Source organism: Hemitrygon akajei, chromosome 30 (assembly GCF_048418815.1).
Source record: "Hemitrygon akajei chromosome 30, sHemAka1.3, whole genome shotgun sequence".
Taxonomy (NCBI): domain Eukaryota; kingdom Metazoa; phylum Chordata; class Chondrichthyes; order Myliobatiformes; family Dasyatidae; genus Hemitrygon; species Hemitrygon akajei.
Genome location: NC_133153.1, coordinates 26,520,963 through 26,547,986, shown reverse-complemented (window position 1 = coordinate 26,547,986; position 27,024 = coordinate 26,520,963). Strand labels below are relative to the sequence as shown.

Below are 27,024 nucleotides of genomic sequence, written 5' to 3'. Positions count from 1 at the left end.
CAAGTACTTTATTATTAAACTGACAGGAGTCTATAGGAAAGCATTACTCCAATCCACCAATGAATTACACACATCAAACATGAAAGCTGCATGCTCTACTACACAAAAAGAAATGGAGCTAATTAAATGACAACTCACTTTTATTGCCTTCACAAGGTGAATCTCACGGCAGGTTAATTAATTCAAACAAAATATGAAAACTCTGCTGTATGTCAAAATTAAAGAGAACTGCCTTGGGAATTTTCATACTTTGGCATACACTGAATTCTGTGACATTTTCTTTGAAGCTTGATCCATCGACGTCTAGCCAAGACTTGTAAACAATACTACCAGTAAGTCATAAACACTTAGAAACCTTAACCTTATTTTTGTCTTTACAAGAATTTGCAGGTGTTCATTTCTTCCTGGGCTACATACTCAACTGTAGCACGTTCATAACCTTAGTGTAGACTAAAGATTAGACCTTTGTAGAGAATGCGTAGAGATTCGACATACTTTCAAATATTCATTCAATGCTACTTAAGATTGATAGCCTCATAAACAGCTGAATGACAAGAGTGGGACTTGAACCAACAATAACCTAGGTTCTATTCTTCTAGTTCAAATTCCATTCCAAAGTCCTGAAGAGAGAAACTGTCTACCTGTAATTGGCTTATATATCACTATCCATCCAATGTCATCTAATCAAAGAAGGAATACTCAACATCTTCACTCAATACACTGTTTACATGAAAGGATCTTTTTTAAAAAATAGAGCAGATTTGCAAGAGCAGGAGATTTTTCTAATGAAGTTGGCTGTTTAGGGCCATTTAGTTTTTGCTTCAGTTGATGCTCAGTTATTCATTTCTATTCATGATTAAGACTGATAAGACCAAAGTACAGGGGGCCCAGGGGTTGCTACAGGGAAAGAGTTGGAATTTGCGGAAAGATAATCATGATCTTATTCAATAGTAAAGCAGTTCCAAGGGGTCACATGCCCCTTGCTTGTTTTCTTTTGATAAACTTCAGTGAGATAACCAACAAGAGCAAGAAAACCTTACATTACGAACCTTGTGTCAATATTCCTGGTCCAAGGAGAGACAAATCAACAACTACCTAGCACAATTCAGCATCCCCTGCTGAATTGTGATTTGTTTGGGATTAGGCGATCCCAACCACCTGTTTAGTAAACTGCAGTCATTCGCTGTCAGGATCGCACCTACGTAATCACTCCTTCAGTGAGATGTTCTATAACCGATTGGTGTCCATGGAAACATTCCCCTGTAAGGAGTTTAATCTCCTCAGGAGAGATGGGGAGGTGAGAAAATTGATGTAAAGCATAAGTCATAGGATGCATTATATGACTATCACATCACTTGAAATCCAGGTGTATACTCTAGCAGGGCTTTGTTTCATGGATCATTTCCAAAGTAATTAAGCAGCCAAGATCTTCAAGCCATCAGCTCTACATTACAATTAAAACATGCACTCACCCATCCTCTGATGGCATTAGCAAAATTCCACAGACAATCACATTGAGGTTAATTAGTTGAGTATACACACAGATCAACCATACTGTGTCAAAAACTGGGTGATGCTACATTTCACCCCACTTCCAACCCCTTGCCTTTTGGCACGTTACTGTTCAACTGATCACACCCAAGAGTCCTCACAAACTCCCTTTATTCTTGCTCTCTATTGTACTTTATCCTAATGTGTTCTTTACCGTTGTGCTCAACAATGGAAGGTCATGTGCTGTGGTTTCTTTAAAATGTTGGATCACACACAGCAATGAAATATGAATGGTTGCTCACAGTGTTCATTCTACATTTATCGAGATATAGGATGGTGTAGGCCCTTTCAGATCTTCAGGCTATGCTGCGCAGCAATCCCCTGATTTAATCCTAGTCTAATCACAGGGCAATCTACAATGATGAATTAACCTGCCAACTGGTACGTCTTTGGATTGAGAGAGGAAACCGGAGCACCCGGAAGAAACCCACGTGGTCACAGGGAGAAGGTAGAAACTCCTTACAGACAGTGATGGGAATTGAACTGAGTCACTGGTACTGTAGTGTAGAGCATTGTGCTAACCACTATGCTACTGTGCTGATCCAGAAGCACATATTTATATATATTTTGCATATATGTAAAATTTGCATGTATATATATTTGACATGGAAGAAAAAAGAATTGGAACACTTTGTGCATTAACTGTAATTGATGCCAAGTTAATTCTGAATTGGAGACTGATAAATTTCTGTTAGTAAGGAAAATAAGGAAAGCTTTGAAACATGAATTTTGAAGCAAACTAAATTAGCTATGATCTAATTGGATGGTGGGTTAAATAGTCCTTTCCTGTTCAAATATTTTTCAATGCACAATAAATATTTAAATTATCATAACAGAGGAAGGGAACTCATAACACAATGGAGCTGTATTTGTTTTGGTATTTTCCATTTCCTTTTGGGAGATCGTAGTTAATATTTCCACAGCCATTGCAGTTCATACATGGCTATATTTTTTTCTTATATTTACAGGGTAGTAATAACTCCATTACCCAGCAGGTTCAAAGTAAATTGGCAGACATTTATTAGACTTTAAGGACAGGCACCTTTAACAAGACCATTTATTATTGCTATTATTGTTTTCAAAAATACTCCAGTGAGGTTTTAATTGATACTGTATAAGCAACTGAATTTAGGAATTAAACTTGTGCAGGAAAATTATCGGAGTTGAATGTCCCTTAAGAATAATGACCTCCTTTTCGCTATGACACAACTGTGATGCACTCTGTGATAAGTTTTGGCTTGGAATAGTTGGGCTGTTGTTAAAGGTCAGCAATTTCATTCAGAAGCATAATAATTAGCTGCACTTTCTCCCATTTCTGTTTACCACGTGCTTCTGTAAAGTCAGACTGCTCAGATATAACCATTTTATTTGGAATTAGTGAGAAAGCATCTGCAACAAAATGTTCAAAAAGGATGGCTTTAGGTAGGATTTGTGACCTAACATGTGGTTTCCCAACAAGGGAAACTTGTCGAAAGGCACACAAAGACAGAAAGTACAGCAAAAGTACATTTTTTTGTTAGTGCCTACAGTTGGCTTCTTTCCCTCCTCTCATCAAAGGGTCGTTATTAACAAAGTAGTCTCCTCAACATTAGCACTTCAAATTGCAGATCTGGTAATCGGGCCACAAGAACAAAGGCTAGGAGCAACGAACAGAAAGTATGTTGTTCTTGATCCCTTCACTATCTTTTTGAAAATAGTCTTAAAAGTGAAATGCAATCCAGCACACTTCTTCTAATGTGAGATTTGGTGCTTTATATAAAACAAACCTAATCAGCTATAAACTGAAACACCTTCTCAGCAAGGGGATTAAAAAGTAAAGCATTTCTAAGTACATTAGCAAAATACAAAACCTTCAGCTGTAAGCAGCAGCTCTGTTTGACAAAGTCATTTTTAAACTCCATAAAACTGGTAGAGGAACAAAAGATACAGACATTGCAACTACCTCATGCTCTGGATACAATCTGTGATGTCAAATAATAAAGCCAGCCTTTCAAAACATTTGTGCAATTTCCTCATCAATTATTTGACAACAGACATCAGCAGTGCCTTGACGGTTAACTTTCTCAATGAAATCCACGTCAACAAATGATAGGCTTTCTGTACTCTTATGTCTTCAACCATTAACAGTGGAAGTGAACTGTAGTGGAAAAAAAACCACATCGGCCATCTGGTGTCAGATGCTTTACATGGGCAAAATTACAAAATGAAATTTAGAAGAACTTCATTAGAAAATCAAGACGTAATCCATGTGGCTATTCATCAGGTAATCATTCATGGATGCACTGGCACTAGAGAAACTTGAAGAAGCTTTGGATATGAATGCAGTATAATGGCTGAAATGGAGTGTGAAAGGACAGGCAAATAATGAGAAATCCAGTCATGGAGAACATTGTCACTTCCTTTATTGGGTGAACCACTTAATTATTTTGGTACAAACAATACAAGGGACTGAACTGGCAATGTTGTAGGATCAGCTTTTCTTCAGCTCCTTGTGTTCTCGGTTTTCCAAAGAAATCTCATTCAAAAAAAGGAACTGCAGAATCTGATCACATCTTGGTCACTTTGACTATTTTCCACTGCAAGTTACAGTACAGTTGTATCTAGTGAGGTGGAATTTCCTTTCAAAAACAGGGCTGCATTTTTTAAACTGAAATATCTAATCAATAAGGCATGCTGTAGGCCAAGAGAAAATTTTAATTTAAATATCTCATCTGCAACTCCAAGTGGTTTGTTAGCTCTGGCCAAATATTTATTTATCTATTTATTTACTGAGATAGAGTATGGAATAGGCTCTTCTGGCCATTTGAGCCATGCTGCCCAGCACTTCCCCAATTTAATCCTAGCCTAATCATGGGACAATTTACAGTGACTGATCACCATCCAGTTAGTCTTTGGACTACGGGAGGAAACTCGTGTGGTCTTGGGCAGAACATACAAACTCCTTATAGCCAGCAGCAGGAATTGAACCCAGGTCACCTGTACTGTAAAGCACTGTGCTAATCACCATGCTACCGTGACGGTTCTGGGTCCATAGTCGATCAAGTTTAGAAGAATGAGAGGAGATCGCACTGACACCTATAAAATATTGAAAGGACTAGATAGAATGGTCATACTGAGGATGTGTCCTATAGGACCAGAGGGAACTACCTCAGAATACAAGGACATCTTCATGTTGAAAGGTGAAGTGATCTTTGGAGATGCAACTCGCTTAAAATATTCACATGGTCATACTTGCGCCTTTTCCCCAGAGAGATTATTATAGAAGAAAAAAATTGACCTGCCCTATGATTTTCGTATATACCATTTCTGCAGATTAATTAATATTTGATATTGAGACCATTTGCCCCGATGGCAGTGAGATTGAAACTAATAACACTATTCAATAGGTTACCACGAGGAAATCTGCAGATGCTGGAAATTCAAACAAGATACACAAAATGCTGGTGGAACACAGCAGGCCAGGCAGCATCTATAAGGAGAAGCACTATCGACGTTTCGGGCCGAGACCCTTCGTCAGGACTAACTGAAAGGAAAGATAGTAAGAGATTTGAAAGTAGTGGGGGGAGGGGGAAATGCAAAATGATAGGAGAAGACCGGAGGGGGTGGGATGAAGCTAAGAGCTGGAAAGGTGATTGGCGAAAGTGATACAGAGCTGGAGAAGGGAAAGGATCATGGGACGGGAGGAATTAACATGTGTGGCCACTGGGAGATCCTACTTTCTCTGGCGGACCGAGCATAGGTGTTCAGCGAAACGGTCTCCCAGTCTGTGTCGGGTCTCACCAATATACAAAAAGCTACACCGGGAGCACCGGATGCAGTATACCACACCAGCCGACTCACAGGTGAAGTGTCGCCTCACCTGGAAGGACTGTCTGGGGCCCTGAATGGTGGTGAGGGAGGAAGTGTAAGGGCAGGTGTAGCAACGCCTTAATGCCCCTCCTCCCCTTCTTACCCCATCCCTGACATATTTAGTTTTTTTTTCTCTCTCTCTGCCCATCACTCTGCCTGTTCTCCATCTCCCTCTGGTGCTTCCCCCCTCCCCCTTTCTTTCTCCCGAGACCTCCCGTCTCATGACCCTTTCCCTTCTCCAGCTCTGTATCACTTTCGCCAATCACCTTTCCAGCTCTTAGCTTCATCCCACCCCTTCCGGTCTTGTCCTATCATTTTGCATTTTCCCCTCCCCCCACTACTTTCAAATCCCTTACTACCTTTCCTTTCAGTTAGTCCTGACGAAGGGTCTTGGCCTGAAACGTCAACTGTGCTTCTCCTTATAGATGCTGCCTGGCCTGCTGTGTTCCACCAGCATTTTGTGTGTGTCAATAGGTTACCCATGTTTTTGTATAGTACTAGCAGGGAATGGAATAGAACCACTGGAATAAAGATACATGTATTGCATGCATTCAATGAAATGAGTTCAGTTCCAATACCTAGAAATGACATATATTAAATTTCTAATATTTCTAAATACTATGATGTTGATCTCAGCTCAATGAGAAATGCATGTGATGAAAATTTCTAGCAAGGTCTGCCACAGGTAAAAGTAAAATGTGGTCCTTCACTATATAAGGGTACCTTGAAATAATTTTATTTTTAGTTGGAGGAGAGCATAGATCAACAGAGGGCCATCTAGTTGTAGAGATGCTTCTGCAATACATTAGTAATGTTGCATACCAGGAGCCTGATCTTTCAAATTAGTTTTAGAATTAATACTAAGGTGAAGCCGCATCTGCATGTGATAGGTAAGTACAGCACTCTGCTAAAGTCTTAGGCACATATATACACACGCACAAATGCACACACACACACACACACACACACACACACACACACACACACACACACACACACACACACACACAGAGCTAGGGTGCCTAAGACTTTTGCACAGTACTGTATTTGTCAACATGGAGCAGAGAGCATTTGTAAATCTGGCGGGAGCAAAGGATGTTGGGTCTGGTGAGGGTGGAGCACCATGGGAGGGTATGGGATAGATGGCAGAGACAGAGTCTTGGGTGGTGGGGGAGTGGTGTGGGTGCAGTCACACCAAGCCCTGACACTGCAGGCAAGGTCATCTGATCCCAAACAATTGGTTCATTGATTATTACATAATATCCCTCTGGTGCTTCCTACTTCCCCCCCCCCCTTAACTTTTCCCCCAACAATGATGCTTCTCTTCCTGCCCCCTTCTCACTCTTAATCCACAATGGAGACCCATATCAGCATCAGGTTTATCATCACTCACTATATCATGAAATTTGTTTTCTTTGTGGCAGAAATACAGTGCAAAAAGAAAATTACTACAGTACAGTGTGTGTGTGTGTACACCCCCCCCCCCCCCCCCCCCCACGGCTTTGCAGGTGAATTTTAACTTTCACTGCTAGATGAGAAAACAGACCTTTGCCACTGGCATCCTGTGATAAAGATAGCTTAGCTTATGCTTTTAATCTTTCACTACACACTATGGAGCAAACTGAAATACAATGTGACAAATGGACAATTTTACAGTCTTTTTCTTGAATCAAATATAAAAACTCTGATTTAGAAAAATTGCACAGTTTATTCTTTAGGCTTCAAGAGTCAGAAAAGTTAAACATGTGAATGGGGAAATAAACTGAAATGTGTTCATCCAATAATCAAATCAATGGGATCACTTTAAAAAAAATTACACGTAGTTTATTTAGTCAGGCCTTTGGAATTATCTTGTCCTTGAATCATTGCTCACATTTGCACTGAAATGCTGCCCATCCAACTTTCTTTCTTGAACCAAATGTAATCTATTACCATCTGCATTTCAATCTCTTCTCCCTTCCAAAATAACCTTTAAGGACTCTTTGCAGCCTCTGTGCCAGCTGATGACATCAATTCAAAACTGAATTCCAATTTTACTCAGTTAAACAAAGAGAAAACTCAAATCAGTGCCTTCAGCTACGTTGCACTTCAACCGCATCCTTATCACTAATTCCAGCCACCCTTTCACTGTTTCCGAATTAATCAAACAGCCTGAAACCCATTTTTTCCAATTTATTTTCATTCATTTTGTTCAGGATCTGAGAACTATGACAGTAAGAATAAGCTGTACAGCCAATCCTTAAGTTTTTAAGAAAGAGGTGGTGAGTTGCTACCTTGAATTACTAAGCATTTCTGGTGAATGTTCTGCCAGAATACCGTTGGAGAGAAAGTTCAGAGTTTACACGCAGCGTCAATTTATTTTCAATTTACTATGTTGTGTAATGTTGAGCAATAATACAAGTAATGTGTTTTTGTCCTCCTCTGTGTTAGGGTTCTTGTATTTGGGAGTGAGCAGTCAAGACACATATTTCCATCACGTTTTGTAGATATTGCCCACCATAGCCAGTGTGCATTGGTGGTGTAAAAAAATGAATGCCTTTGGTGGTGAATGGGATACCAATAATGGGGACTACTTTATCCTTGGACAAAGCATCTTGAGTATTGGAGTTGAATCATCCAAGCAGATTCATCACACTCCTGACTTGTATCCTGTAGCTAATGGGATGGCTTTAGGGATTTAGAGTCTAAATTAATAATTTACTACAGGTCTGAGTTTTTTTATGAAACTGTAACATGGCGAACACCTGGTATTGAAGGTGGGAATATGTAATAGTAATACCTTTGAACATTAAGGTATCTGGTTAGTCTCACCCCTGCTGGAGGTAGTTCAGCAGTTTTGTGCTGCCAAGGTTACTTGACACTTAACTGAGTCATAAAGCAAGAAACAGGCCTTTTGGCGCAACTCATCCATACCAAGGAATCTACCTACTGCTAATCCCACTTTCCTACATTTGGCCCATTTCCCTCTACTCCTTTTGCTATCCACATTCACATGCAAATGCTTTTTAAATAAACACTGTGGCCCTGCCTGGAAAATCTGCCCCTCAGATCTCCTTTAAATATTTCTCCTTTCACCTCAGACCCATGTCCTTTAGTTTTAGACTCTCCTACCCTTGCAAAAAGACTGATCATCTATCTTATTTTCACCCTCTTAATTTTATAATCCACTTGCACATCACCCCTCAGCCTCCAGTGAGGACAATCCTAGCCAATCTAATATCTCTATGTAACTAAGCCTCTCCAACTCAGGCAACATCCTTGTGAATTTCCTCCACACTCTTTCTCGCGGTGATCAAGGCAGCACACAATATTCCAAATGTGGTCTAACCAAGATTTTGTGTAGCTGCAATGCGATGTCCCAAATCCTATACTCAATACCCCAGCCAATGAATGCAAGCAAACCAAACACTTTCTTCATCACCTTATCCACCAGTGGGTTGCCAGTTTCATGGAGCTATGAGCTTTGCACCCCTGTCTCTCTGTACATCAACACTTCTAAGGTCCCTGCCTTTACTGTGTATGTTCTACCAGTATTAGATAGCCTAAAATGCATTACCTCACACTTTTCTGGATTAAATTCAGTGAATGCCTGAATGCACATCTGAATGCTGTCAAAGCCTTTTTTGTATGCAGGTATGGACTACTTCATTTGCTGAGCAGTTGCGAATGTAATTGAACATTGTGTGACCATTAGCAAACTTTCAACTTGTGAGAAAAGGGGAATCATTGAAGCATTTTAAATTGGTTGACCCTTGAACACAAACCTGAGCAGTATGTACAGTGAAGTCCTGAGGTTCGGATGATTGGTCTCCAACAACCATAACCATAGGTGTTTTTACAAGGTATGACTCAGACTTCTGGAGTGTTTTCTCTTTGATGCCCAATGCCTTCAGTTTTACCTGGGTCTGTTGATGTCTTACTCAGTCAAATGCTGCTTTGGCGCCTAGAGCAGCCAAAATTACTTCATCCCTGGAACTCAATTCAATGGTCCACATTTTGGTCTGGACCTAGAGGTGCAGCCAAGTGGTTCTAGTGAAAACCAAACTGAACAGCTGACTGGTGGTGCTGTTAGCACCAGCAAAAGCATGGTCCATTATTTTGATGAAAATACACTGGCAATTATTTGGATTAGATTTATCCTGCTTTGTAGTGAACGTGACAAACCTGGGCAATTTTCCAGTGTTGGACATACTCCATCTGTGTCCTGCTTTACTGAAGCTAAGCTTCAGAATACAAACTCTTCCCGTCACAAAAGCCATCTGTATTTCCATATTCTTCTTCACATCTAACATCGCTAATGCCCTTCTCATTTTCATACTCAAAGTACTTTGGTTTTGCCTGCTCTCACAACCTGAATACTTCAGTTCAATCAAAACTCAGGAATCCATATTCTACCCTACATCATATCTGCCAAATGAGATGGTCAAGTATTTTTGATCCAACTTCTAATAGGATACTTCCTTTATGACTTACATTGGCCCATTCAAACCCTAATGTTAAATTCTCACATAAGTTATAGCCTTACTCTTCCTAACCTCCATAGAACAAAGAACAGTAGAGCACATTGCAGACCGTTCAGCCCACAATGTTGTTCCATTGTTCCAACTATTAACCTACTCTATGATCAATCTAATCCTTCCCTCCCTTCATAACCCTGTATTTTTCTTTCATCCTTATGCTATCTCTTAAATGTCTCTAATGTATCTACCAGTTCAATCACCTCTGGCAGCACATTCCATGTACTTACCACTTTGTGTAGAAAAATCTACCTCTGACACCCCCAAACTTTTTTTTCAAATCACCTTAAAATTATGCTTTCTTGTACCTATTTCCATACTGGAAATAATCTCTGGCTGTTTATTCTACCTATGCCTCAGATCATCTTCTTCACCTCTATCAAGTCACCTCTCATTCCATTTCGCTCCAAAAAAAAAGGATATCTCTAGCTCACTCAACCAACCTTCCCAAGACATGCTCTCTAATTCAGGTAGCATCCTAGTAAATCTCCTCTGCACCCTAGTTGGTTGTGGTGACTGGCAGTGCTCGCAGGGGTCAATGTTGTGTCCTTTCTATACGGAGACCGGAGCTGAACAATACTCCAAATGTGGTCTAACCATCATTTTATAGAGCTGCAACATTACCTTGTGCCTCTTGAACTCAGTCCCCAACTAATGAAGGTCAACACACCATACACTTTGTTAACCACCCTATTAATTTGTCTGGCAGCTTTGAAGGATCTCTGGACATGGACCCCAAAATCCCTCTGTTCCTTCCCACTGCTAAGAATCCTGCCATTGACTTTGTTCTGCCTTCAAGTTCAACCTTCCAAAGTGCGTCACTGAACACTTTTCCGAACTGAATTCCATCTGCCACTTCTCCACTCTGTTCTGCACCTTATCATTAGTTTCTTCTCTACCAATGTGACTCCTCCACCTTTTCAATTGTTTTAACCCCTGCACCTGTCATGAAATGTGACCATGTTTTCAGTGGACTGGACCACATGCATGAGTGTCCACACTTTGAATCACCTTCCTTTTGGTCTTACCCTCCTTAAAATATTTTAGCTAAGCTCTCTGTATCACCAGTTAACCCTGATGCATTATGTTTTTAGATTATGCCTATCTAAAACAACCTAGGTTGTTTTGTTTATACTCAAAGGTATATAAAGGGGAACAGTTGTTCAGTTTAGCACTACATGACATGCCATGCCATGACAAATTCTATAAATCTCTACTTCAACTATGCTTATGCCACTAGCCATGAAAGAACTTGCATTCATATAAAGGTTAATTCCAAAGGACTTTGTTTCACTTTCATGCCTAGCTGACAAAATCTTTGCACAAAATGCCTCAGAAGCAACAGAATTATTGTCAACTGGGTAATCACAGTTAATAACAGCAGATTAATAAAATGAATCAATGGTGCAAGATTCTAATGCAATTTTTATTTGTGCATGGGCTTGATTCAAATGTTTACAATCAACTGGTATTCTTGTTCAAGCTGGAGTAGGTATCCCTGTAAATACTCGTCGCTGCCTGCTATGAGCAAAATTGTAAACAAGTAGTCTTGTTTCTAAGCATGTTTTCAACAAAGCTTAGAATCCATTATTAAAACAAGAAAGAGTTTATTATTAAAGATAAGTTTTCAAGGCACTTGGAAGCACACAATTAAGCGGTCCAAAGTCAACATGGCAGCATTAAGAGGAAATCCTGCCTAACCAATCTATTGGAATTATTTGAAGAAATAATGCATAGGGTAGACATTAAGTATTGTGAATATTGTTTATTTGGATTTTCAGGTCTTTGACAAGGTGGTGAGGCTGCTAAACAAGATAAGAGCCCATGGTATTACAGGAAAGATACGAGCATGGAGAAAAGACTGCCTGACTGGCAGAAGGCAAAGAGTGGAAATAAAGGGGGCCTTTCCTAGTTGGTTGTGGTGACTGGCGGTGCTCTGCAAGGGTTGGTATTGCGTCTGCTAATTTTCACATCATATGTTAGTGATCTGGATGATGGAATTGATGGTGTTGTGGCTAAGTTTGTTATGATACAAAGATAAGTGGAGGGGGAAATAAAGTTGAGGAAACAGAAGGATTTGAACAGATTAGGAGAATGGGCAAACAAGTGGGAGATGGAATACAATGAAGGGGAATGTGTGGTCATGCATTTAGGTGCATAAGAAAGGCTTGGATTATTTTCTAAACTGGGAGAAAATGAAGAAATTGAAGGGCACAAGAGACTTGGGAATCCCAGTGTTGGATTCCCTAAAGGTTAGTTTGCAGGTTGAGATGGTAATAAGAAGGGCAAATGCAATGTTTGCATTCATTTTGAGAGGACTAAAATATAAAAAGTAATAATACAATGCTGAGGCTTGGAAAGGCATTGGTTAGAATACATTTGGGGCATTGTAAGCAGTTTTGGGCCCCATATCTAAAGGTTGACGTTTGAGGACCATTTGATGGCTCTGAGCCTTTACTCACTGGAATTTAGAAGAATGTTGGGGGAAGGGGAATGACATCATTGAAATCTATCAAATAATGAAAGGCAGAGATAAAGTGGGTGTGGAGAGAATGTTTCCAATAGTGCGGGAGTACAGAACCAGAGGACAAAGCCTCAGAATAGAAGAGTGTCGATTTAAAACAGAGGTAAAGAGGAATTTCATTAGCCAGAGGATGGGGAATCTGTGGAATTCATTGCCACAGAAGACTATCTGTGGGTATATTTAAAATGTAGACTGAGAGGTTCTTGATTAATAATGGCAAAAATTACTGGGAGAGGGCAGAATGGTGTTGAGCTAGAAATAAATCAGCCATGATCGAATGGCAGACCCAACCCAATTGTCTAGTAACAACCTTCTTTAATACAGTATTTTTACTGCAGTACAAACTTCAAAGCCATTATCAAAGTGGTGTTCACAGAACTGATTCCCAAAGGAGGCTTTAAGGGAGACTACCAAAAATCCTGACAGGTTTAAGTGAATCTCAAACCAAAGTGAAAAATGATAGAAATGATTGGGAATCAAATTTCAAGGCAGCTGGTACCAACTAAAAGAGTCATATTCCTTAAATTGGTGGTTTTGCTGGTAAAATTGCGATTAGTATTGTTTTACTAAGCTGTGTCTTTGGAATTTCAAAACTGTTCCTCTACCCTGTCCAGTCAGCCTTTGGTTTTTGAGGAAGTAGAATAGCTTGTGGTTATGTCTGGCCATATACTATATTTTCACAAATAACACAGCACAGGTGACTTGTATGTGATGCTATATTTGCTAAATTGAGCGAACCAGGTGAGTGGGAGATGTTGTATAGAGAGAGAGAGAGTTAATTGTAAAACTAGCAGTTGTGCAATCGCTTGAATAGTGTAAGATGTTCTCCTAAGAGGTTGTCTATTGCTGGGTTCTCAGGTGGATAAAGTGACTGATCTGGGATCCACATATTCTGGTGCAGTGTGGGCAAGAGCAAGTGGTGGCTGTGATTAGTGGTGGGGTCTTTGGGTTGTTCATTCCCTCATTTTGCACCTTCTGCTTGTTCTCTGTGGCAAAGCAGAGGTTGCTCTCATGTGGCGCAGATTGCTCTTGAACAGATTTCCTCCACTGAGTGCAATGCCTTCCTACTTTTTAAGATTTAATGTTGATTTTCTTCAGGCTGATTTTGATACTATCTTTGAAGTCTTTCCTTTGCCAATCAGGAGTCTGCTAACCTTCTTTCAACTGGAAGTTCAGGATCTGTTTCGGAGAAGTGAGTTAGGCATCCAAGTGATGTGACCCATTCATTGGCGTTACTTTATCATGTGGAAATGCTGTTCATGTTGGTCTCTTCCAATATGCTGGTGTTAGTGTGCCTGTCCTTCCAGTTGATCTTTAAAATCTTTTGTAAGGCTCTTGGTGGTATTGTTTCAGAGCTTTCAGGTCTCAACTGTGGGTGATCCATGATTCAGCTCAATACAGTAATGTAGGAAGGATGACTGCTCTATAGACAAAAAACTTTGTTTGGATCTGTAGATCATGGTCTTCAAAGACTCTACCTTATTACATAGGCTCTACTAGAACCACTCCAGCAATGGTTGTTGATCTGTGACTCGATGTCTGCTTTTGAGGAGAGAATTCTACCAAAGTAAAGAAAGTTATCTATGTTTGCAAAGGCGATATCATCAACTTCGATGGAGGGCTGGATAAGCAACTAGTTGAGTGGTGGCTGATGTAGCACTTGTGTCTTTTTTTTTTAACTTCTACAAATCTACCGTGAAGAGTATTCTGACTGGCTGCATCACCATCTAGTATGGGGGACTACTGCACAAGATTAAAGTAAGTTGTATAAATTTGTAAAATTAGTCAGCTCCCATCATGGGTATTAGCCTCTGTAGTATCCACAAAATCTTCAAGGTACAGTGTCTTAGGAAGGCAGCATCCATCACTACGTACCCTCACCACCCAGGACATGCCCACTTCTCATTGTTTCTATCAGAAGGAAGGTACAGAAGCCTGAAGGCATACACTTAGTGATTCAGGAACAGCTTCTTCCCCTCTGCCATCAATTTCTAAATGGACTTTGAACCCATGAACACTACCTCACTATTTTTTTTCTTTTTGTTTTGCACTTCTTACTTTAACTTAACTATTTGATGCACACACACACACACACACACACACACACACACACTTAGTGATTCAGTTTTTTCTCTATATTTATTTATCGTGTATTTCATTATACTGCAACCATAAAGTTAATGAAGTTCACAATATACGCCAGTCATATTAAACCAGATTCTGATTCAGAACAAGACCCAGGGCACTATATACCTTGGCAAAGGATACATTGAAGGTCTTCTTCAATGTGCACTGTGAAGGTGTTGTTATCTACATACAGAAGCTACATGATAGTGATGGTGCTGACCTGTTCTTCACCCTGAACTGGGTTAAGGTTGAAACGCCTGCTGTCCATTCTATACACGAATGGGATTCTCTCTGGCAGGTCTTGACCAATGATGGCAAATACAGTGGGTGCAATGTTACAGTTCTGTTTGACTCCTGCATCATCAGTAACCACTATTGCTGAGTACTGTGGCTGACATGTCATCATGCAGTAGCCTGCAGTACTTACAAGTATTCGTAAGTACTTGTCAGGACAGCTACACTACGTCTTGATAGTATATGCTAGATGGCTTGGCGGTCTACTGTGTCAAATGCCTTTGTCAAATATATGAAAGCCGAGTAAGGGTTGCTTTGTTCAAGACAGTTTCCCTGTAATTGACAAGCAGTGAAGATCATGTCTGTGGCACCTCCTGATAGGTAGAAACAACACTGTGATTGAAAAAGTACTTCTTCAGACAGCAGAAGGAGTTGGTTGACAAGGAAACTTGCAAGCACTTTGCCTGTTGTTGACAGAATGGAGATGCCTCTGTAATGCCACAATCTGCCTTGTCTCTCTTCTGGGCACTATCAGAGCATCATCGAGCTCTGAGGGCATTTGTTATTTTTCCCAGACCTTTAGGAGGAAGGCATGCATCTAGTGTAGGGCTGCTGCTCCATCTTCCTTAAGCATCTTTGCTGAGATCTCGTCAGGACCAGTGGGTTTATTGTTCTTCAGGCTCCTGTTGACATCATGGACCTCTTTCATACCGTGAGGTCCCTCCATGTCTTCTCTTACAGGTCACTGGAGGATTTGGTTCAGTAGGCTTCAGTCACTTTAAGGAAACACGGTATTTAAATTAACAGCACTCTGTTAATGATATAATTTTATTTTCTTGGAGATATGGTTACAAGCAATTTGATATCCAATTATAACATCATAGTTCCTTCTGCATGTAACTATACAACAAGTTTCAACTGCTAATAAAGTATTGTTAAACACTGCTTCCAAAGAAAATGCAAAGGAGCTCCTCTCTCCCTTATCCGAACTGCATGTTAAGCCCATCACATTTTGTTATACTCTATGCATCCCTGATTATACAATACACTGAAGACATGCAGTATGTAGTTCCATTTTTTGTAGTCAAGATAGATTCTTGGCAATCATGATACAGAATCCTACTACTTTCCAGACTTAAAGATCCAAACCCAGCAACTCTGTTAGGTGTATTTGCTGGTGAGCGTTAACATATTTATATAATTTTTTTCTGACTTGCCATATTAAAACAAATATGCAGTCACTAATTTTTAAATAGTTGGTTTGCTTGAAGATCATATGAACACATCAATTGTCTGCCCTAATAGACTGACAACTGTAACTCTTGGTGTCAAGTTTAATCATTTGGATATTTGATGGTTTAGCAGCAGGGGTAAAGATCACTCTCCAAGATCAGAAAACCATGACTTGCAGAATGTACAGACTCTGATGGTTGTTGCGAAGTTTGAAGTTGAACTGTGTGCAATTCAATAAAGTGTGCTTCTCCAACAGGAAATCAATCAATAATAATTTTATTGGTGTCTCTTATGGTACCACAGAAAGATTTAAGCTTTAAATCTATTCAAAATTTAAAGTCCAGATCCCAGATGTGAAATGGCCACGTGCAAACCCCTACTTTTTAAAATGCTACACATATTGCTTCTTTGGCATGCTCTAATCTGGTTTTCTTTTGAAAGAGTTTGGTTCAATAATATATTGGCAAAGTCTCACAAGCATTTTGTTCTGCAATGTTCTAGTTCAAATTCTTTACATTATGTCAATGCATGCAAATCCTCCAACAACAGTCAGTGCTGGTTATAGACACAAGAGAATCCACAGATGTTGGAAATCCAGGATAACACACAAAAAAAAACTGCTTGAGGAACTCAGCACGTCAGGCAGCATCTATAGAGAGGAATGAAGAATAGACATTTAGAACCAAGATCCTTCATTAGGACTCCATTCGTTCTTGTCCTGATAAAGGGTCTTGGTCCAAAACAATAACTCTCTATTCCTCTTAATAGATGCTGCCTGACATGCTGAGATAGTGTTAGTTATAAAGAGGGTGAGTTGTAGTTTGTTCAGCCTGGACACAAGCTATCATGTGCGAACTATCTGCACTTCATTACATCCACTAACCCCTTCCTGTGGTCTACTTATTAGTCAATATTAACTATGGTAACGTAGATAGTCTCACGAGGCAGAAATACCCTCCTTTAATCTAGATCAGGGGTCCCTAACCTTTTGTATGCATGGACCCCCATCATTAACCGAGGGATCTGTGGACCCCAGGCTGGGAACCTCTGATCTAAAAGGACAGTGTACTTGTGTGCTGGTCTCAAAGAATCTGATTCTGAGGGTAGCATAGGACAATGAACCAATGCTCATTTTTGCACTCTGAAGCATTGGCTGGCTCACTTCTTTACATGGCACTGAAACAACTTTGATCATATATAAATTAAGATAATCACAATTCACTTCTGCCCCTGCCAGAGCAGAGCAAGTAGTATTTCTCTATTTTTAATCACATATTCCCAGATACAAGGCCTAACTTTTATAACGATAAAATAACATGACAGATCTAGCAAGCTCTGCTCAAATATATTACTGTGTTTTTATTATCCCTGGTGTTATAATTAACTACTGGCAATGGAATTTTTGTTCCAAAGCAATATAACTGTGGCAACCACAAGCATCCTAGAGCTAGATGTACAGATCATCGAGCCTGATAAGCCGCAGAGATTTCTTTTCTTGCATTTGCTGGTTGTCTATGATTTAGGACAAGGGATTTGATGCAATAATCTCTAAATCTCTTAACTTACATCTTGTGCATATACTGTCTGAAGATTGCAAACTGGCATAAAAAGAGCAAAACCAAATAAAAGATTACTGACCTGTAGCATTAACTCTATTTCTCTCTCCACAGATGCTACCTGGATCTGCTGATTAATTCCAACATTATCTGTGCTTAATTTAGGTTTCATGGATCTGCAGTATATAATGTCTAGTTACAAGAGTGAAAACCAATCAGTTGTGTTGGTAATATAGGAGTAAACACCTTTGGCCACTAATGGTGAGTTGGCTATCGAAGCACTTCCTCAAATCAAGGTACAACGTGACCCATTTCCTGTAAGGCACTGTTAATCAATATTAGTGTATTTCCCTCCCTCTACTTTCATACCGACACAGAATTATACTGCCCAATGGCACTAGCAGTGTGAATTGACCTCAGTAGTTCATTGCATATGAATCTGGATAGTGAATTCTGGCAAACAATTTAACATTGGAGGGAGTCACACATATTCTGAACATTAACATGTATGCACATACACTTCTAAGAAATGGGCAAGATGCTGTGGGACTTTATGGGGCAGGAGTCAAAGCATGAAGCACAGATTGTGTTTTACTTCATCATCATTGGTACTCGGACAGCTGTGGGACAGTTCAATTTGACGCGGGTAGAGCACTGGATGTTGTCTACAAAGATTTTAATAACACATTTTCAGAGTCCCCCATGGTAGGCTCAGCTGAGCGTTACAATACAGTATATGGGATCCACAGTGACTTGGCTATTTTAATTCAAAATTGGCTTGGCCATAGAAGACAAAGAATTGATGGGTCTGGAGGTCCATGACTGGGGGCATTCTGGGGGGGGGGGGTCCATAATGGCACCCTTTGCAGTAATGATTTGGATGAAAATATAAATGGATGGTTTAGTAAGTTTTCTGATTGCACAAAGATTGGTGTCCTTGTGGATTGGATGGAAAGCTGCCAAAGGATACAGCAGGGTATACTGTAAGTCATCCGCAGTTATGAGCAGAGAAATTGCAAATGAAGTTTAATCTTGGCAAGTGTGAGGTGCTGCACTTTTGAAGATCTGATGAAAAGGAAAATTAGCGTTAATGGCAGGTCTCTTAACAGTGTTGATGTACAGAGGGATATTTTAAGTGCATCGCCCCCTGACTGTGGCCGCACAAGTTAATCAGTTGGTAAAGAAAGCGTGAGGCATGCCAGCTTGTATTGTCGAGGCACTGAGTCAGCAAGTCATGTTGCAGCTTATAGATGGATTATTTTATTCAGTTCTTGTTACCCCTTTATAGGAAGGTTGTGGAAACAAAAGAGAGGGAGCAGAAAAAGCTTGAGCAGAGTGCTGCCTGGATTAAACGGCATGCGCTATTAGGAAAGATGGGACAAACTAGGACTGTTTTCTTTGGAGTGGCAGAGGCTGAGGGGAGACCTGAAAGACATTTATAAGGTAATGAAAGGCATAGATAAAGTAGCAGCTGATATCATTTTCACCATGGTCGAAATATCGAAGAACCAAGGGCATGCATTTAAGAGGAGGGTGGGAACGTTCAGAGGTGTGCAGACCAAGCTTACTTTTAAAACCATGGAATGGCAGATACCTGGAATGCATCGCTAGCCTTGGTGGTGGAGGCAGATGTGATGGAGGCATTTAAGGGCCTGTTAGATAGATAAATCCGCCAAAAGGACCTCAACCTTGTTGTGGTTTGGAGGCTAGCATGCCTCAATGATCCAGAGAGCAACGTTGATTGGAGTTAGGTCCTTGTTCTTTGGCTCTTGGTAGGGTCACCCAGGCCAAACAGGTCATAGGGTAGACTAAGAGTGGTCCACTGGTCCTCAGGTTCAGGGCTCAGCTCAGGGCTAACAACCCTGACTGGTAAAACAATGGAAACAGCAATGGAGAATCCTTCTACATCTGAATAAAACAGTATTCCTGAAACTCCATCCAGGACTTGCATAACTGACAGTAGTGAAAACAGAGAGGAAGTTACTGACACGATGAAGGAAGTCCTGAACACTGCCAGAGATGAAGGACCTTCATTGCTGCCCTAAACACCAGTGGCATAACAGGCAGTAAGTAAATAGGATAGATACATGAATGTGCAGAGAATGAAGGGAAATGGACCATGTGCAGGCAGAAGGGATTAAGTGTCATTAGCTTAATTTGTTCGGCACAACACAGTGGGCTTAAGGGCTGTTCCTGTGCTGTACTGTACTGTTCTAGGTTCCATAGTGTTTTCATCCAATAGTGTCAGTGGCAAAGCTCTCACATCTCTTCATTCGGTTGTTTTGCCCACACAAGTATGCATTGTTCCAATTTTTGTAAAGCAGACAAAATTATTCTACAAGTTTGAATTGGTTGTGTCAATGAATCATTAGCCAATACACCTTCCAGTCACGATGACCTCAGTGCGCCGAACCCTGCAGGATTCTTTCAAATGTTGTAAACTTCGCTAAACAGTTTTAAGCAACATAATATGAGACAAAATACGTGGTTATTAAAAGTCTGTAACATGTCTTACCAGCTGAAATGGCCCTGAAGAAGCTGGCTCTGATGTGAACAAGGCTCAAGTTCATACAAGCTCAAACAGTAATGTTCCAGTCTGGAATGAAGAAACAAAAGCTCATGATTTAACAAATCCTCCACTGGTCGTAAGGGTGCAGTGCCTGCATGCTAGTTTCTTTGGAAAAGTCAAACACAAGCCTTATTGTGTTCCTGCCAAATATATTCAGAATACACCACTTAGTTTTTTAATCATACTCATAAAAATGCAATGCAATTCACGCAAGGTAAACATTTAGAACTGTTTCTCAGTAGCACCCACACAAGGAGACATCATTAATGCTGCAGTTTAATAATTAGACAACACCCATGTTGTGGCAGAGTAGAACTTGTCACGCGAGTATCAAATTGGCATGCATACCCATTTAGCTCGCAAGAAAGATTTCTTCTCACAATACTATTCCCTGAATTTCACACTGTTGTAAACATTATTTGGATGGTTCAATAATCAACTCTAGTACAATAACATTACTTTTTTTAAAAAGAATTTACCCAACACTGGAGAAAAATTAGCAGAGTAAAATTGAATGAATTCAAATGAGTTTATGGAATTTCCAAATTTCATACTGAGGAGGCATTAATTCTGCACGCTCATGCTGTGTTTAAACATTTTTATCCAGAGAAGTCTTTGATCTTCATTTCAATGCATCCGCACCAATAAAAAAAATACATTTGCGGAAAGCTGACTGGACTGTGTAAAAGTCTCATAAAAGTATAAGATGAGGGTGAAAAATGACTGGAGTTAAAACATATCCATGTTCAAGTACTGTACATTTTAGTGACAGAGTGCAAGTGCTTACATGAAGCAAAATGTTTTGAAGACCTCAGCTACAACAGTTAGTTATCAAAAAAGTAGTAAAACATTGCTGGAAAAAGCCAGATGAATACAAAACACTAACATAATAACGGTGATATGCTGGCATCCAAGAAGGGAAAGTCTCAAAAATAAGCTCCAAAATAGAGGAAGGCAAGGTTAATGGTGAACCCCAGGTTGCGATCCACAAGCAATTGTCACGAACTATAGTGAAAATAATATAGGCGACATATTTTTGTTTGGAAGTAGCATTTACAAAACGATAGTAAACTTACTTTGAATTTTGAGCATTGACTAACTAAAAATTGGAGTGATTGGGGTAGTGATAAAGAAAATTCTGAAAAAAAAGCATCCACATTTATGTATATGTTCATGCCTTCTGAAGTCAGAAGGCAATGGCATACTGTATACATCCCTAATAAAGCAGAGAATAGCCTACTAGGAACAAGAGTTGCATTACAATATAGACAAAAGCCCTCTTTTCTGGTATCTAAGCACCACTAATGATTTGAGCAAGTAGTCAAAGTCATTTTCAACTTCTTGAATACAGCCAAACCTTTGTTGAATAAATAGTAATCAATAATCACCTCTGTGCAAATAATGTTGGTAATTTTAACTTGTTTAAATCTGAAGGCATGAAGGCACAGAATTTTTGTTGTTTGGTTGTTCACAGAAATCTGGAATTCATAGTAAGTTACAAACAAGAGAAAATCTGCAGAAGCTGGAAACCCAAGCAACACACAAAATGCTGGAGGAACTTAGCAAGCCAAGCAGCATCTATGGAAAAAAGTACAGTTGACGTTTCGGGCCAAAACACCGACTGTACTTTTTCCATAGATGCTGCCTGGTCTGCTGAGTTTCTCCAGCATTTTGTGTGTGACTCACAGTGAAGTGGTTACTTTCAGGTTTAAAAAAAATACTGGTAACCAATAACAGACCAATGTTTTCCTAGTTTTAATTAGTTTTTCATTAGGATGACTCAGAGGGCGGAGCATAGTCATGATGATGCTAATCGGCGATTCCTTTGCTTGCATCTTCGGAAACAGCTCTATTTCTATCTTTGATATCTCTTTTTTTCCTTTTCAGGTTCTTTTGAAGACCCTGACGTGGAGTTACACTCTGACTTTGGTTCTTTGTGGGAATGGGACCCGCTCTCAGGGCCTCACACCCGGCCACTTTTTGATATCCCAAGGACGTGGCCTGGAAGACCAGTGCACCTTCAGGGTGCTGGAATTTCGTGGATCTGGCGACGGGCTGATTCAAAGCCGATGCCCCTGATTGAGGCATTGCAGGAGAACACAGAACATCGGGAGCAGCAGGTTAGCTGCTGGCTGTGTGCCCAGAGGCCTGAACACTCTGGGCACAGAGCTCGGAAAAAGCGATGCAACACCATAAATTAGCGAGTTGTTTGTTATGTCTCCCCTCTCGCTGGGAAAAGAGGCACCTCCTTTTCCCTTGCTAGGGAGGGAGAGAGCCTGTGGTATGTCGAATTACCGGGTGAACGAGTAGTCTTTGGGGTACTGCAAGTCTGTGAGTTTATTGATGCTTTGCTGCACGCTTGAGTGCTCGGTGGGGGGCGCTGATGCTCTATTGCTGGTGGGGGAGGTCATTTCCTTATTGCTACTTGTGTGTGGGAGGGGGGAGTTGGGGGGGGGGCTTTGGGGTTCTAATGTTTTAACCGTCACTCATTCTGTGGGGCACTCTGTTGTGAAGAAAAAGAATTTCAGGATGTATATTGTATAGATTTCTCTGACTTTAAATGTTCCTATTGAATCTACTGTACAATTACCTTATTCACCATGTACATTTACATGTATTAGGAATTTGCTGTGGTGTGTTGGTCAGGGCGCGACATGTAATACAGAACAACAACATTCAACAATTATAAAGAAAAAAATATAAAAAATAAAGTTAGAGGTTAAAGTATAGTTATGGAATAAAATAATAACAGATACAATAACATTGAGAAGAAGCATTAATTCACATGGGGGATTGCATTTTAGAACCAGATGCCACTTATTTTATACTTCAAAAAGCTACTTAGAAGAAAACAGATCCTCTCTGTCACAAATACAACTGTATACAGTTCAAATGAACTTGACCCATGTAAAGGTTAATTTACCTATAGCTGTAATTCCCAGCCCTGTTAATGAAGATAGGAAATACCCAAGTAGGATTGTGTAATGGTATTGGGTTTGCTGACTGTGAAGTTTTAAACTCAGATAAAGATCTTAAGCTCCATCCGATATAGATAGGTACTGGTATCTTCACTAAAAGGAGGTTGTACAGCAACTACCCAATCTTCAAAGACTAATTCCCTTCCTTGGTTATCCTCCATGGTGAGACTAGGTGCCAATACCCACTATTGGAGTGGTGGGTCCCATTTCCCTAACAAGAAGGGGATACTTCCAGCTAACAAAGTAATTTAGACACAGTTAATTTTCAATGACACATGCTTAAATACAAACGACATTCTTAAAACACATTTAAAACTCAGAGAATTTCTATCTTTAAAAAAAAGACTTCTAAATTACAGATCATTTCTACTCACAAAGGATTTCCAAATTACAGGTACAATTCCTATAAGCCAAAAAGACACATCCATGAGCTGCAACTGAACCAGTTGCTCAACACAGAAATGGAACTCAGAGGAATAGATTCTAGTTCACCTTCTGTTTCTGTTATGATTTTTGATGTTCCTGGACCACTCCCAGAAATCCTGAACTGTTAGCTACATGTATACCGTTTCTCTGCCACTTGGGTGATTTCACACAGATGTGATATTCTTTCAGATATCTTTTACCACAAGCAATCCATAAGCTTCTGGAGACATAGATCCCAGGGATCCACAACTAATGTTGTGAAGCTGACTCCATTAGTACACAAAGCTTCCAAATTATTAATATATCAGCTACTTAAAATGCTAAGTAATATTATCAATCTAGTCTGCAAGCTTCTTTGAACTAAACAACTTAGCCAGCATTGACTGCTTTGAGCAATCCAAATTAAATAACACATCGTCTTGCACACAAACATGAGAAAATCTGCAGATGCTGGAAATTCAAGCAACACACACAAAATGATCGGGTAGATGGAGCTCATCAGTCTGAGAAGGCGTCCATCTAAGAGAGGGGAAAACTCTGATTTCAAACCTCTGATGCCTTGCGACCATACCCATTCATGGAAAAGGCTTCGGGAGTAAACCCTGAGGACAAATCCGGAGCTGAAGACCCTAAGGCAGTCCGACGTTGCCTTCAAACTTGTTCTGGCAACTCCTGCAACGACACTGATACCAAGTTGTATCAGCCCTTGTCCTTCCCTTGGACAATATCAGTGGTGTGGAGAGGGAGACTTGCTGCTTAGGCAACAGCCCGTCTTCCATACAACCTTGTCCAGACCTGCGCCCTGGAGAAGACTTTCCAGGCACAGATCCATGGTCTCACGAGACTAATGGATGCCATACACAAAATGCTGGTGGAACGCAGCAGGCCAGGCAGCATCTATAGGAAAACGTACAGTCGATGTTTCGGGTCGAGACCCTTTGTCAGGACTAATGGAAAAAAGAGATAGTAAGAGATTTCAAAGTGGGAGGGGGAGGGAGAAGACCTGAAATGATAGGAGAAGACAGGAGGGGGAGGGATGAAGCTAAGAGCTGGGAAGTTGATTGGCAAAAGGAATACAAGGCTGGAGAAGGGGGAGTATCATAGGACAGAAGGCCTAAGGAGAAAGAAAGGGGGAGGGGAGAACCAGAGGAAGATGGAGAACAAGCAAGAGTTATTGTGAGAGGGTAAGAGAGAGAGAAAAAAATAATAATTTTAAATTAAAAATTAGGGATGGGGTAAGAAGGGGAGGAGGGGCATTAATGGAAGTTGGAGAAATCAATGTTCATGCCAACAGGTTGGAGGCTACCCAGATGGTATATAAGGTGGTGTTCCTCCAACCTGGGTGTGGCTTTATCTCGACAGTAGAGGAGGCCATGGATTGACATAATTGGAATGGGAATGGGGCGTGAACTTAAAATGTGTGGCCACTGTGAGATCCTGTTTCCTCGGGCAGACAGAGCGTAGGTGTTCAGCAAAACGGTCTCCCAGTCTGCGTCGGGTCTCACCAATATACAGAAGGCCACACCTGGAGCACCGGACACAGTATATCACACCAGCAGACTCACAGGTGAAGTGTCACCTCACCTGGAACGACTGTCTTGTACTGCAGTTTCTCAGTAGTTAGACCAGGTGCTATGGGGCCAACAAACCTCCTATATAGACATTGCTTGCTTGCAAAGTTCAGTTTTTAAATTTTCAAACTGATCACTACTTGTCAGTTACATTAAGAACTGAAGACTAACCCGAAACTAAACAACAAACATCGGTTGAAGTTTAACATATTCAAAAACAACTGTTTGATCTTCACAAGTGGCAGCTGCTGTGTTTAGAAAGCTGAGCGTGGAAGAAGATCAGGACAATGAATATCCATCACCCTGTGTGGTACCTGACAGTAAATTGGCTACGTCTGCAGAATTTATATCATTTTGATGGCCTCTGAAATATAAGTGTGTTATGACCCCAGCCCCCTCCTTTGTGAGAATCGCAAGAGCCCTAGTGAAGGGGGGGGGGGGGGTCAATGACCCAAGAGAGAGAGCGACGTGCTGAATTGGACTCAGGAGAGTGAGGGAGAGGCCTCAAGGTTTTGGAATGTGGTCTGGCCTCTCAGCCAGACAAAAGCCACGGAAATGGCCATTGTCTCTTGGAGACACCTTTGTGGAATGGGGACTGGGTTACGTGCAAACCCTCAGGGCAACGTGGGCTGGGAGATGAGGAGAGATTGCCTCACCCCACCCTGATTGACAGCTACAACCCTGCAAGTCCCGATAAAAGGTGGGCTGCTGAGGCGGCCCCTCAGATGCACCAAGGAGACACACTAAGAAGACACGATAGCGCTTCCCATTGGAGCGGGAAGCCATTTTGAAGGAAGCCACGTGTGTTAGATTCCGGATCGGAAGTCTGTGGCTGAAACCAAAGGAAAAAACGTTTTTAACTAACAACAGGGATTTGCTTCGCAAAGACAACGGGCAAGTGTTCCTTTCTCTCACCAATCCCTCTCTCCAACACGTGAAATGCCAGCGGTTCCCAAACGGAAAAGCCTGCAGATTTCTGAGTGACTTTTATATTTCCACTGGACTCAGTATTATCCCCTAAACAACGATAGAGCTTATTTCTGATTGATTATTACTATACCTGTGCTTTAGATTGAGTATTGACGACGTATATGATCTGAATGTTTTGTATTAACCATACGTTTGTGCCCCTTTATAAATAAAAAACGTTTGAAAATAGTACCATCAGACTTCAGCGGACCTCTCTATCTTTGCTGGTAAGTCACCCAGTTATGGGGTACGTAACAAGTGTCAATCTACACTCAGTAACCACTTTATTGGGTACAAGAGTGGAACCCCGTATGGTCTTCTGTTGTTGTAGCCCACCACTTCATGGTTTGAAGTACTGTGCATTCACAGATGCTCCACCGCACACCACTGTTGTAATGCATGATTATCTGAGTTCCTGCCATCTTCCTGTCAGCTTGCACCAGTCTGACCATTCTCTTATGTCCTCTCCCATCAACAATGCATTTTTGCCCACAGAATTGCTGCTCAATATATTTTTTGCACCATTCTCTGTAAACTCTAGACACTGTTGTGCATGAAAATCCCAAGAGATCAGCAGTGTCGAATGGCCTCATCTGGCACCAACAATCATTCTACAGTCTAAGACACTTCAATCACATTTATTTCCCATTCTAAATTTTAGTCTGAATAACTACTGAACCTCTTGACCATGTCTGTAATATTTTATTCATTGAGTTGTTGCCAGATGATTGGCTGTTTAGATATTTGCATTAACGAGCAAGTTAACGTGGCCACTGAAGGTATGCTACAACACAAAATGCTGGAGGAACTCAGCAGGCCAGGCAGCATCTATGGGAAAAAAAAGTACAGTCGACATTTCCATAGATGCTACCTGGCCTGCCAAGTTCCTCCAGCATTTTGTGTGTGTTGCTTGGATTTCC

General features: G+C 40.7%; 1 protein-coding gene across 6 annotated transcripts in view; it reads right to left on the bottom strand.

Moving 5' to 3' along the window:
* sema6d (semaphorin 6D) overlaps positions 1-27,024 on the bottom strand; it is a 364,739-nt gene that overhangs the window by 247,893 nt on the left and 89,822 nt on the right. For 5 of the 6 annotated variants that reach the window (XM_073033162.1, XM_073033159.1, XM_073033166.1 and 2 more), the window contains exon 2: positions 20,107-20,187. The exons of the other annotated variant lie outside the window; for it this stretch is intronic. The gene's annotated coding sequence lies outside the window, so the exon portion shown is untranslated. The remainder of the gene's footprint in view (positions 1-20,106; positions 20,188-27,024) is intronic. 6 annotated transcript variants of the gene reach the window in all.